Raw genomic sequence first — 9,324 nt, forward strand, 5'->3', positions numbered from 1 at the left:
TTTTTTCTGGAAACTGATTTCTTAAAGCAAATATGAAATTACTGATACTTTTCCGAGGGGGAAACAAGACAGAAAGCTCGGCATATAGCCTGGTTATAATAAGATATTTGTTTCTCATTTCCAGAAGCTGGTGACTGAACTCCCAGAAATGAACTGGCACCAATTCCCATGAATGAAATGACTATGAATCATTTCATTCTTGAAAATTAAACAAAGATGTGACTTAATAGGTGATGAGTTGGGTGGATGTGCAATATTTCCACAAACACTCAGCCACAATAGGTGTTCATATGATCGGTATGAATCGGAACTCTTTAAACATTCCTGCATCTGAGCTTTATGAGGGAAAAAAAAAAAAACCTGAGTGTCTCTGTTTGAACATGCTCAACAAATTATTTTTGTGGAAATCCGTCCTTCGGTGTTTCAGATGAGGTGATGCATAATTTTTGTAGTATGGCATGTCCCGCATAGCCTGGGCATCCTATCAGAAACAAGTTTTGCTTTTGAATAGTTCCCTCACCTAAATGAGAAATAAAGGGAGAGAGGACCAGAATTAACAGTCACTTCTTCACTCTGTTTTTACAAATCCAGAATTCTGCCCATCCATCACGTTGAGCAAGTGTACCCATGCTGTGAAGTACTATAGCCCTTAGCCACATGTGACTGTTTAAATTTAAATTTAAATTAAAAATTCAGTTTCTTGGTTGTACCAGCCACATTTCAAGTACTCAATAGCCACCCAAGGCTAGTGCTACCATACTAAACAGCCAAGATTTAGAACATTTCTATTGTTGCAAATAGAGTGTGTGGGGGGGGCATTGACATGGTACCCATTTACATTTTTTCAAGTTAGAAGGGCAGCATTTGGGGGTGCCTGGGTGGCTCAGTCGTTAAGCGTCTGCCTTCGGCTCAGGTCATGATCCCAGGGTCCTGGGATCGAGCCCCACATCAGGCTCCCTACTCAGCGGGAAGCCTGCTTCTCCCTCTCCCACTCCCCACTGCTTGTGTTCCCTCTCTTGCTGTGTCTCTCTCTGTCAAATAAATAAATAAAATCGTTAAAAAAAAAAGAAAAAGAAAAGCAGCATTTATCTCTGTAGCCCTCCTAGAAGGATATCACAGGATCAGTGAGAAAAATACTTGCAATTAGTTGCTCCAAAATTCATTCTAAAACTCTGTAGACTCAGTTGAAATAGTATAAGATTTTGACTAAATAGGTCCTGAAATATTCAAAAAGAATGTCCAAACTGAAAAATTTTGGAGTCTACTAGAATAGTTACTTGGGTTTTTGATATTTAATTTAAAAAACAGCATTTTATTAGATCTCATTTGATATGGCCCAGTTTATCTCTATGCCTATGCCTGTAGCCATGCGTACTTTGTGTGTGCCTGCTCAGCTGGGTTCATGGACAACGCGGTCCTGGCGGACCTCAGCCATGTGGAAGAGGGAGCTGGTGCTCCCCAGCTGGCCCTGGCCTTGCTGGCCTCAGGCCAGACTGCACTGCTTGAAATGGATGTCAGGCTACATGAGGACCACCTGGAGCAGGTGCTAGATCTAGATCTAGATCTAGATCTATATGTATCTCTATCTGCTACTGATTGGAAAAACCCTGACATAAGGGAGATAGGCTTATGTAATACAATCTTTTATCTTATGTGTTGTCCTTGAGAACAAAAAGACATAGAACAGGACACCAGTAGCAAATGAGAGTTTCGTCTTATATGTGATGTGACTGAATGACTCATTTGTTAGTAAGATGACCAAGGACAAGGAAAGGGACTCAGAAGATCTGCAAGTAAAGTTACTTTCAGAGCTCTAGAGTTGGTAGTTTCTCTCTATTTCCTGGAAGGCTTCTAAATCTAATGAAATGATTTGGATGCACTGCTTGAGCCAAAGCTTAAAACTGTGGGCGTCTGGGTGGCTCAGCCGGTTAAGTGTCTGCTTTCGCCTCAGGTCATGATCCCGGAGTCCCAGGATCGAGACCTCCATCAGGTTCCCCACTCAGTAGGGAGTGTGCTTCTCCCTCTGACCCCTCTGTCTCATGCTCGCTCTCTCTCACTCTTTCAAATAATAAATAAAATCTTTTTAAAAAATTAAAAAGAAAACAGAGCTAAAACCAATATTAGATCAAGCAGTGTCTGCTAGCCAATGAAGATTAGTGAAAAAACGCATCACTGTTGGGGAAAAGTATTTCATTCAACAAAGCATGGAGCATCCACTAGTACCAGTCACTGTCTAGGTGCTTAGAGTATTTTAGGAGAAACAGCACTAAGGAGATAACCAAGTTAATAATTAATTATAACTGAAATAGTTATCATAAAAGAAGAGTAAAGGGTCCCATAAAAGCACATAACAGGAGGACCAAATCTACTTTTGGGAGTCAGAGAAGATTTTCCTAAAAACATGATATTCAAGGAGACACCTGAAGGATGAGTAGTATTTATCGAGGTCAAGAGGTGGGGAAGGAATGTTTTGGGAGGAGAATATGTGTGTTAAAACTGGAAACAGCGTTGAGCATCGGTTGTGTGGCAGGGTGCAGCAAGCAAGAAATAGGGCAGTGTAACTCCAGGCTGGGTCTTATAAGGCTCATGCAGGACGTTATACACCATGATCAGTAAATGAACTAATCAATGAAATGTGCATTTATATAAATACTGCTATTGTTTGTATTTTAATGAACAGTTATAATACATAGCAAAAGGCATAATTACACAGAAGCACATCGTTTGGAATGTTACTTAGTTACCCAGACCTATGAAAAGGATTTCCAGATGGAAGGAAACAGTGTTTTCAAATTTGTGGAGGTATGAAAGAGTACAGTGTTTTCTGGAAATAATTAAGGAGAAGGGCAAGAGAAAAGTTAAATTGTAGATGAGGCCAGATTGTTGAGATTTTTAAGTGGCAGGATAAGGTGAATGAACTTTATCTGTTATGCAGCAGAGAACTATTGAAGATTTTCATTAGGGAAGGAGTGAAATGGGAACTTTTTTAAGGATGATCGATCAAGTGGTAGTGAATGGTTGGGGAGAGAAAAATTTAGATGGATATTAGGGTTTGAACTGGATGTTGTGACCACAGGCAAGTTATGTTAGAGTCTTGATGTGAGGATAAAAACTTAAATGAGAAAAATTATTTAGAAAGTAAGTGGAATAAAGCCGTTGGAGCAATGAAGTTAGGAAGGCTTAAGAGTGCGTGTGTTGGGGGAGAGGGTGGTTGACGGGATGTGGCTATGAAAAGCCAGAATCCAAAAGCCAATGAGAATGGGAGGATGAGCTCTTGGTGGGTTTTCCAGCCCCCATTTCCCTCTTCTCTCTTCAACAGCATCTAAATTTTCCTCTGGAGAACTGCCTCCACCTCAGCTTCAAGAAATGGTCAGCTCCTGATTTGAGTAACTGGCTCAGGAATACACAGGTGACCCTATTTGGGCCAATAAGAGACAAGGAGATATTTGCTGGGGCTTCTCTGGGAAAGAAGCTTCTTCATAGTTCTTTAAGAGCTGTCAGAGGTGATGGTCTTCCTCTCCCTGAATAGAGTAAGAAAAGGATATGGAGCCTCTTTACACAAAGATAGGGAACCAGGATGAGAATGAGCCCGTCACAGGCGGGAGAGCAGAGGTAAATGAATCCCAAAGAAGTGGGCCAGTACCTGATGACACTGGAGAACCTCCACAGTCCAGTTACAGGAGCCAATAATCACCAACCCCCCTTTTTTTTGTATGTGCTAGTTTGTGCAGGGATTTCTGTAACTCAACACCACGACAATGAGGCTAAATGATAAGGGAAACAAAAATGAGCTCATTTTTAAAAATAGAAAACTGATGAGAAATTATCACCAGGAAGGATTAATTTTATCTCAGCTATCTGATGAGAATTGGCTTTATAATCAAAAGGATAGATTAGAATCTACAAGTGATATGGTAGCACGTGGCATAAAAACCAAAGAACCCACATAGAGCCATGTACTGCTGCTTATTTTTTTTCCAGAATTGTTTTCCAACAATTCTGGAAAAAAGAACCATGACTAATAAGCGAAATTCAAAAATTTAAAGAAGAATCTTTAAAAATCACTGCTATTAACATTTCCAGTTATTTTGTACATACACAAATTTATCTTCACAAAAATGGGATCTTATTGCATGCACTGTATTATAACCTGAGTGTTGCACATGACAATATGTAACAGACATGTTTCCATGTCAGAGAATGAAGATTTACGTCATCATCTCACTAGCAGTTTCACATACATGTTTTTACAAAACAAATCCTCTGATGGTAAAGAGAAAATATTTAATGCTAAAGTGCATGCTCAGATCCCGCCTCTGCCCCTTGCCTCTCCAACACTCTCTGGTACCTCATTTCTGTTTTGCAGTTTTTTCGGTTTTTTTTTAAGATTTTATTTATTTATCTGACAGAAAGAGACACAGCGAGAGAGGGACCACAAGCAGGGGGAGTGGGAGAGGGAGAAGCAGGCTTCCCGCGGAGCAGGGAGCCCGATGCAGGGCTCGATCCCAGGACCCTGGGATCATGACCTGAGCTAAAGGCAGACACTTAACGGACTGAGCCACCCAGGTGCCCCGTGTTTTGTAGTTTGAATGGAATGCTGCCTCCACAGTCCTTAGTACAATGCCTGGCACAAGGTAACACTTGGTAATAAGAGTTACTATCATCATTTTTAATATCTTGTGTGCTGCAGGGGCCAAAGTGAGGAGATACATATTAGATGTAAATATAAAATAGAACTTAGGCCTGATCTGTACACGATAGAAATGAATCAATAAGAGAAGTAATAAGAAATAACCAAAATTATCATATTCCTTCATTACTGATTTGAAGGTCAAACAATATTTACAGCATAATCAATATAAAATTTGAACAATGAGGTTGTTGAAACAGCTGAACCCTTAAACCTTTTATTTGATTTCTTCCCACCTTCTACAAATTAGGATGAACAGAAACAAAAGAGTGGAGTTTATGGTCTTTATGAAAAAGTGCTTTTCTCTGTGTCCTTAGGCAAAATGCCTTCAATTGACACAAGCTCCATCTGCACTCCAGGCAAAACTGCACGTTCTTCTTTTTTTAAATGTGTGTCTTTTAAAATACCATTTGGCACCCACCCTACAAAGCTTAAAAATTAGCTTTTGAAAAAAAAAAATCACCCAAAATGTTGCCTCGCGTGTAGAAGCAAGCAAATCGAATTCATGTAAATGATCCTTAAGAAATGTCTTTAAGTCTGTATTCCAACAACTGCATTTTTAAAATTACACATTGATTTGCTTTTAAAATTCTCGTCTCCTTATATCTTTCTTCCTCTTTTAGAAAAGAACCTGAATTATGCAAATATGGCTTGCATTAAAAACCCCGAGTAAGTGAAAACTCATATTTGCATGGAAAAATTGGGGAGTCATTGTTTACTCTTCAGAATGATTTCCGAAAATAATTCAAAGTAAAATCCCTTTAAATAGAAAACTCAGCAGGGAAATTTAAAGCATGATTTAAATATAATACAACTTTTCTGGAACTCATCTACTAGGTATAGTAACACAGTGCAAATGAAAAAAATTAATATGTCCTCCATTATACTCTCAGCGGTGTATGTCTGTCTGTAAGTATTTGGAACTAAAATGAGATGGCAGTATCTCCAGCACAAATCACCCTCGTGATACAAGAAATTGCTCTTACCCATTGGAGACTGGCAAATGGTAATAGTAGCAGTTATTTTCATTTGGCTGTAAGATCTTTCAAAGCAGAGACTACGTCTTATTCATATTTGTATCAGTGTTCTTTTCCCTATAACGTGTTGAGTATTTGCATTCTAAAACTGCCATTTTGTGACTTGTTCAGTAAATAATTGGATTAACTGGATGACTTCAGAAAAAATGAAGTAGGATCCCTACCACACTCTTTAATATTTAAAAATTAATTCCACATGGATCAAAGATTTAAACACAAAGGACCATAGACTTCTATTTCAGCACCATGAGAGACTATTCCTTGGAGACTTTTTCATGGTACAGAACACCTAAAAGTTTGAATTAAATGTTAAAATATATTTTAATGCATGGATGAGCTGTCAGGAAGTTAAAGGGAATTTTCAAAATGCTTGAGGCCAGAATCAACAGTAAAAAGAAATATCTAGTACAAAAATTGCTTATCCCTGGAAGCCCAAAGCCTTGGTTTTATTGGGCCAGACATGAGATACAAAGTTGGAAGTGGCCAAAGTAGAATGAGAAAGTAAAGCAAAAATTCCAAAGAAGGAACCCCACATTCAAAGGTTGATGTCCTCATTAGATGATAAATAAACTTGCAACAAGAAGAAAGTGTTGGCCTATCTCAGACTTGACTCCAAATGGAGTTGGGAAAGCGAGAGTTGTGGGAGGGAAGGACACCTCACCCCAAATTCCTAACCACAGGCTCCTACTCACACTATTTGTGGGGATGAATTAACATTATGTGTGGACACCCCTGAAAAAAAATAACTTTAGTCAAAAAATGTAGTTCAAAATGATAAAAATGTAGTTATTGGACTACTTAATAATATTTTGTCTAATTCATGATTGGAAGAATACTAATGAGATTGTATACCTACTACACACCACACACAAAATATCCGTTCCCAATGGATTGATGACACTGAGAAGGACAAAATTTTAAAACCTTTAGTAAAAAATATGGAATATACTTTTAAATTTGAAATAAGGGAGGAGTTCTTAAACAAGATATAAAATATGCAGGGACACCTGGGTGGCTCAGTCGTTAAGCGTCTGCCTTCGGCTCAGGTCATGATCCCGGGGTCCTGGGATCGAGCCCCGCATCGGGCTCCCTGCTCCGCAGGAAGCCTGCTTCTCCCTCTCCCACTCCCCCTGCTTGTGTTCCCTCTCTCGCTGTGTCTCTCTCTGTCAAATAAATAAACAAAATCTTTTAAAAATAAAGATATTTATTTTTATGTGCAAACCAAAAAAGGAAAGATTGATAAATTTGGTCATTAAAATTAAGAACTGTTTATCAAAAAATACCACAAAGAAAGGAAAACGACAACTCCTAAACAAAAATTATGATGACCTTGGAAGGGAAACTTCCCATAACTACCTAAGAGCCCTTTCTTCGGGTCAATATGGATCTATCCACCTGTATTCTTCACGTAGGGATATTCATTTGGTTGTAATGCCACTATATTCCTACCATCTTATTTAAAATATTGTCATTGGAGTTGCTATAAGTGAAGCATATCTGGATTTCAAGAAGCTTTGTTCTGTTCTAGTTTGCCAGTATTCTTTAGAGAATTCTTCCATGTGTTCATTCAACTGCTTATTCATTCATTTATTCATTCATTTTAATTAGTAAACATTCATTGAGCTTCTACTTTATGCTTAGCACAGCACTAAGTCCTAAACATCCTCAAGAGAACTAGACTGGATTTTAAAAATTAATTTATTCATTCACTCAGCTGCTATCTGTTGAGCAACTATAATATACCAGGCACTGTTCTAAGCATCGAGATGTAGCAGGGGAGAAAATGAAAGAATTTCCTGTCCTTATGGAGTTTACTGTCTAGTGTTATCTATTAGCATCATATTAACATTAATATCTAAAGCTCTCTACATTCCACCCTTACCTATTCACCCAAGAATTCCAATCCCTTGCATAAGTCCCCCTACCATCAATGTATTTCTGATGGCGGCCAAGGAGGTATCATTCACCCCACAATTCAGGACAGGCTGCCACTTAACCACTGGCCTTTGCACCACCATTCTGAGCCAACCACCAAGATGGATGGCCTTAATTGGCCCAAGCTCTGCTAATTTTATTATTAGAAACACAAATTTATATAATGTTAATAGCTACCATTTAGCACGTGGTAGACACTAAGTCCCTAACATGCATCATTTAATTTTATGAGATATTCTGTGTCATTTTTAACTTTGAAATATATCAGCACAGACAGTAATGTGTGTGTATGTTTCAATCTACACCTTAGGGTAGTTAATTATCCTAGGTAATTACCCTAATTAAAACCACTTTAGGAAGATTAATTAATATTCAAAGGACTCTAATCAGAAAAACACATTCTAAGGATGTCTAGTTAGCCTTTGAAAGACCTTATTAGAATCCCACATTCCAGAGGAGGTTACTACAAAACTACTTTAGTCCTTTAACCATCATGATCTCTGGTCAACACCAAAAGTTTATTATTTAGAATTAGCACAATGGATATTAGAAATCATTTTTGTTAGTGACATGAGGAGTGTTTCAGATGCTGGATTGGCTAGTAGTATTATACAAGCACTCTCTCTCTCCATTGCTAAAACAGAATAAAAAAATCTAGTCACTCGGGGCATCTGGGTGGCTGTCGGTTAAGTGTCCAACTCTTGATCACAGCTCAGATCTTGATCTCACGGTCGTGAGTTCAAGCCCGTGTTAGGCTCCACACTGGACATGGAGCCTACTTAAGGAAAAAAAAAAATCTAGTCACTCAATAGCCCAATTGCTTCAAAAAGGCATCCCTAGGTTTAGGGTTATAAAAGAAAAGATGGTGTTACCTGGCTCCTATCAGAAATTTAGGCAGAATTCTACCCTTAAAAATTGTCAGAGTCACCTGAACAGAATTACAGAGAGCTGAGATTCTGTCACACTTACAAAATGGTTTGTATGACTGGTGCTTCCTTATCTGTGGCAGAATTTGAGATTTTGACCTGAGATTTGCTTTCACTGCAAAGTACCTGATAGAGAGATTTTGGAAGGAAACCTACAGCCCTCATCTACCTACCTACCTACCAGGAAACTATTACAAGCTACTTACTCTCTACCAAAAAGGGCCTAATAATAATAATCCCTGGAGGATCTGGTATTTCTGAGTAAGCAATAGGCTTAGGTCCATTTGCCACAAGTAGGTATTACCAACCCATTTTAAAGAGGAGGAACCTAATAACGTGTGAGATGTTAAAGCACTTGATCAATTTCTTGAAATTAGTAAGGGAAAGAAGTGGGATTTGAAAGGCAGGTCTGTGTGATTCCACAAGCTTTATACCAACCCCTTAGCAATTATATAATGATGAAACTCTGCCTTACATTGTGGGACTTACAGCCATTTGTTACACTCTAGCCTTTGGAAGCAAAGCTTGGTTCTCAACCCATGGGTGAGTCACATGCACAACCATTGAGAGATTGACCATTCAAATATACATACTCATCCTATTGAGCTTCCTGTCCACATTACCACTCCTTTGATTTTGGGTTTTTCCTGGCACGTTTTTGGGTGCATATGTGGTTCTGGGCCCCAGACATGGAAGTCTTTTTTAACTATGTCTGCCTCAGGAAAGAAGATGCAGA

The sequence above is a fragment of the Eumetopias jubatus genome, unplaced genomic scaffold, assembly GCF_037043125.1.
Source record: "Eumetopias jubatus isolate StellerSeaLion01/CBP00866 unplaced genomic scaffold, mEumJub1_p1.0 scaffold_13, whole genome shotgun sequence".
Lineage (NCBI taxonomy): Eukaryota > Metazoa > Chordata > Mammalia > Carnivora > Otariidae > Eumetopias > Eumetopias jubatus.